This window comes from Portunus trituberculatus, chromosome 34 (genome assembly GCF_017591435.1).
Source record: "Portunus trituberculatus isolate SZX2019 chromosome 34, ASM1759143v1, whole genome shotgun sequence".
Lineage (NCBI taxonomy): Eukaryota > Metazoa > Arthropoda > Malacostraca > Decapoda > Portunidae > Portunus > Portunus trituberculatus.
Window position 1 is genome coordinate 7,511,817 of NC_059288.1, and position 5,000 is coordinate 7,516,816.

At 35.4% G+C, this 5,000-nt stretch overlaps 1 long non-coding RNA gene across 1 annotated transcript in view; it reads right to left on the minus strand.

Moving 5' to 3' along the window:
* Positions 1–2,149: 2,149 nt before the first annotated feature.
* Positions 2,150–5,000, minus strand: part of LOC123512585 — a 12,213-nt gene continuing 9,362 nt past the window's right edge. The window contains exon 2 of the long non-coding RNA XR_006677131.1: positions 2,150–2,376. This is a non-coding gene — a long non-coding RNA (uncharacterized LOC123512585). The remainder of the gene's footprint in view (positions 2,377–5,000) is intronic.

The window sequence follows — 5,000 nt, forward strand, 5'->3', positions numbered from 1 at the left end:
TTCAAGAGTGTTTCTCCAGTTAGTAATGCAGAAATCTTGTCACTCTGCCTCTAGAACTGCAAAAACACCTTAAAAACAGCTATTCTCTCTCCACGACTGTTTTCCAAGGCCACAGAGATGACTAGCGGGGTTTTCAAGAATGTTTCTCCAGTTAATAATGTAGAAATCTTGTCACTCTGCCTCTAGAACTGCAAAAACACCTTAAAAACACCTTTATTCTCTCACCACGTCTGTTTTCCAAGGCCACAGAAATGACTAGCGGGTTTTCAAGAGTGTTTCTCCAGTCAATCTTCAAAAATCTTGTCACTCTGCCTCTAGAACTGCAAAAACACCTGAAAAACACCTTTATTCTCTCACCACGTCTGTTTTCCAAGGCCACAGAAATGACTAGCGGGGTTTTCAAGAGTGTTTCTCCAGTTAGTAATGCAGAAATCTTGTCACTCTGCCTCTAGAACCGTAAAAACACCTTAAAAATCTCGTGTCAATTTAAATAAAGCTTTCTGAAATAGCGGAGGTGAAGAGCAGAGGGTTTTGAGAAGACAAGTCTGAGATGGAGCTGTAAAGTATGACGAAAGAGAGAGAGAGAGAGAGAGAGAGAGAGAGAGAGAGAGAGAGAGAGAGAGAGAGAGAGAGAGAGAGAGAGAGAAAGACTACAAAACGAGATGAAAAGAGACTACAAAACGAGATGAGAGAGAGAGAGAGAGAGAGACAAGTGAAAAGTTTGAGCGTGAGAGAGAGAGAGAGAGAGAGAGAGAGAGAGAGAGAGAGAGAGAGAGAGAGAGAGAGAGAGAGAGAGAGAGAGAGAGAGAGAGAGAGAGAGAGAGAGAGACAGACAGACAGACAGACAGACAGAGAAACACACACAAACACAAAAGATAATCAATACAAAAACAACAAAAACAAGAATAACAACACATTACCTTAAATTAGATGCTGATGTCTTGAATTAGAGCCGCCAGAGAGAGAGAGAGAGAGAGAGAGAGAGAGAGAGAGAGAGAGAGAGAGAGAGTGGGGGTGTCAATTGTTTTCAGCCTCGTGTCTTCTGTGAACACCCTGGTCTCTGCAACTCTATCGGTTTTCAATATCTTTGGCCACAGAGCTGAAGCCGAGAGAGAGAGAAAGAGAGAGAGAGAGCCTTCATTATCTTATTTCTTTTTTCTTTTTTCCTATCTTTATCTATTTCTGTCTGCTTTTCTTCTCTTCTTTCTTTTCTTGTTTTATCTCTGTTTGTCTTATTTCTCTTTCTCACTTCTCTCTTTTTTTCTTTCTTTTTCTTTTCTCTCTCTCTCTCTTTTTCTTTTTTTCACTTTCTTTATTTTCTGTCTGTCTGTCTGTCTCTGTTTCTCTCTTATTTCTCTTTCTCAATGTCTCTTTTTTTTCTTCTTCTTCTTCTTCTTCTTCTTCTTCTTCTTTTTCTTCTTTTACTCTCTTTTTCTTGTCTTTTTCTATCTCTCTCTCTTATTTCTTCTTCTCACTGTCTCTCTTCTTTTATTTTCACTTTCTTCTCTTCCTATTCTCTATCTTTTCGTCTGTCCTTCTGTCTTTCTTTCTTTTTTCTCTCTATTTATCTCCTATCTTTTTTTCTGCTTCTATCTTTCTTTTCTATCTCTTATTTCTCTTTTTTTCTTCTTTTCACTCTCTCTCTCTTTCTTTTCTATCTTTGTTTGTCTGTCTCTTTTCCGTCTCTCTCTCTTTTTTTCTTCTTTTCACTCTCTCTCTCTCTTTCTTTACTATCTTAATTCTCTCTGTCTCTTTTTTTTTTCTTTCTTTCTCTCTTTCTCTATCTTTCAACACTGCAGTTTCGTATTTCTTTTTTACTTATTTTTCTTGTTTTTCTTGCTTTTTTTTTCTTTTTCTCTTTTCTTTTCCTTTTTCTTATTTAATGTTTTGTTTCCTTTATATTTTCTTTTTCTGTCTTTTTTTTTCTCTGTCTCTCTTTTCCCCGTCTCTTTTCTCTCAATCTTGGTTTAGTTTATGTTTTTTTTAACCAGTTTTCCAATTTTTTTCCTTCTTTTCCTCTTTTCCTTTCGTATTTTTCCAGTGTCCTCAATGTTTCTCTATCTTTCCTTCAGCTTCGTTCAATTTCCTCGTCAATTTTCCCGTCTTCTCCTCTTTTTCTTTTCTTTTTCTCTTTCTTTGTCCTTTTTCCTCTCTATCTCACACGCCCATTCACTTCAATTTCTCTCCCTATTCCTTCTTTCCTTCAGTTTTCATCTATTTATCTATTTATCATTTCATTTTCTCCTTTTTTTCCCGCCAATCTTGGTTCCACTTCATAATCTGTCCTCACTTCCTCCTCTCCGTCCTCCTCCTCCTCTTCCTCCTTCTCTTCCTTTTCCTCTTCCTCTTCCCTCTTCCTCCTCCTTTGCCACTGTCCTGGAAAAAGAGAGAGAGGGAGAACGTGTAAGGAGATAAATCGTGGTGGAGAGAATAATGATAATAATGATGAATTAGAAGCAAAAATAGATAAAGGCAAAGAGAAGGGAGATAGGAAGACAAGAAGGAGATAAATGAGAATGATGATGATAATGATGATGAAGAAAAGAAGAAAGGAAAATAAGACAAAAAGAAGGAAAATAGGATGAAAAATAGGAGAATTTAATGAAAGGGGAAGGAAGATAGAAGAAGATAAAGGAGAATACATGAAAGAGAATGGTGATAATGAGAGGAAAAGGAAAGAAAAGAAAAAAAAGAAGGAAAAAAGGAAAAAATATGAAAGGGAAGGAAAATAAAAGACGAAAAGGAGAATAAGTGAGAATGATGATAACGGTGAATTAGAAGAAGAAGAAAAATAAAAGGGAAGAGAAATAGAAAGACAGAAATAAGAATAAATGAGAATAATGATAATAATGATGAACAGGAATAAGAAGTAAAGGAAATAAAAACAAAGAGAAGGAGAAATAGAAGAAAAAAAAAGGAAAATATATGAAAAAGAATGATGATAATTAGAGATAAGAGAGACAAAATAAAGAAGGAAAATAAGAAAAGAAAAGAATAAATGATTGAGAATAAGAAAGAGAAGGAAAATAGATGACGAAAAGGAGAATAAGTGAGAATAATGATAAAGATGAACTAGAAGAAGAAAAATAATAATAATAGTAAGACAAAGAGAAGAAAAATAGGAAGACAAAAAGGAGAATAAATGAGAATAATGAAGATAACGATAAATAAGAATAAAAATAAAGAAGATAAAGGAAAGTAAACGAATGAATGATGATGATAATGATGAATAATAATAATTAGAAATGAAAGGAATTAGAAGAAGCAAAAATAAACAAGAAAATGAAGAAAAAAAGAAGACAAAAGGGAGAATATATTACGGTTATATGAAGAAAATGAGGCAAATAATCAGAGTAACAATAATAACAACAACAACAACAACAACAACAACAACAACAACAACAACAACAACAACAAATGGGAAAGAATAACAGGAAGGATAAAAAAAAGACAAGAAATGAATATAAAAGGAAAACAAAGAGAAGGAATAATAGATAAGAATGGACAATAAAACACACAGAAAGATAAAACAAAGAAGACAAAAAACAAATGATAATAAACATGACAAAAAGGAAACCCCGAGAGAGATAATCCTAAAGACACACAAAGGAGTAAATCCCAAGAAACTCATTTATCATACACAAAACTCTTTCTGAGAACCGCAGTCTGATACACCACCACCACCACCACCACTACTTGTAAAATGCTCTAGTTGAAGATACACGGGTTTATAATGGTGTTTTTATGGTTCCAGTGAAAGATTCATAAGATATCTACACAATTAAAAGGGGAAAATGTCTTAAAAGTAACGGTAAAACTTTGTGGCATTAATTGTGATAAGAGAGTGAAGAGTCAACAAGTAAAGCCCGGAGAACCACTATGGACCACCACCACCACCACCACCACCACTTGTAAAATGCTCTAGTTGAAGATACACGGGTTTCTAATGGCGCTTTTATGGTTCCAGTGACAGATTAATGAGGTATTTGCATAATTAAAAGCGAAAAATGTCTTAAAAACCAGGTAATCATCTCTGTGGCATTAATCGTTGTTAGAACACGAAGTATAAATGAATACGGTCCGGAGAACTGCTACTTCACACCACTTCTACTTTTAAAATGCTCTAGTTGAAGCTACACGGGTTTACAATGGCGTTTTTATATTTCCAATGACAGATTAACAAAGTATCAACATAATTAAAAGGAGGAAATGTCTTAAAACAACCGGGCAATCATCTCTGTGGCCTTAATCTAGTTGAAGCTACACGGGTTTACAATTGCGTTTTTATATTTTCAATGACAGATTAACAAAATATCAACATAATTAAAAGGAGGAAATGTCTTAAAACACCCGGGCAATCATCTCTGTGGCCTTTATCACATTGAGAGCGAAGTGTCAGTGAATACAGCCCGGAGAACCATTGGGCCACACCTCTCCTTTCAAAAGACTACACGAATCTTTAATAACATCTATATAATTTCAGTAACAGATCAACAAAAAAAAAAAAAAATTAGGAGAAAATGTCTTAAAACCCCGAATAATCATCTCTGAGGCCTTAATCATGTTGAGAGAAAAGTGTCAGTGAATACAGCCCGGAGAACCACTCATGACAACACGGGCTGACATTCCACCGTCTCTTGGAACCACAGCCCCTCCAGCCCCGCCCACGCGCTATCACTACACCTGACAGGCTAATAACACCTGAGCTCACCTTGACACGTAAATCACACCCCACATTCCTGCCTGGCGCGGAGGGGAGGCGTTATATCACAAAGGAGAGCAAAAAATACACACTTTATTCTTGTTTTTTTTTCGTTTTTTTCTTATTTTTCTTTTTTCTCTCATTTCGTGTCTCTTTTTCTGTTAAAGGGAGGAGTGAATGTAAAAAGGACGAAAGGAATGATAATGTACATCCTTTTCCTTGTTTTTGTTGGGTTTGACTTGTTTTAAATTGCTCTAACATGACATTAAGGGTGTTTTATATTCTCTCTCTCTCTCTC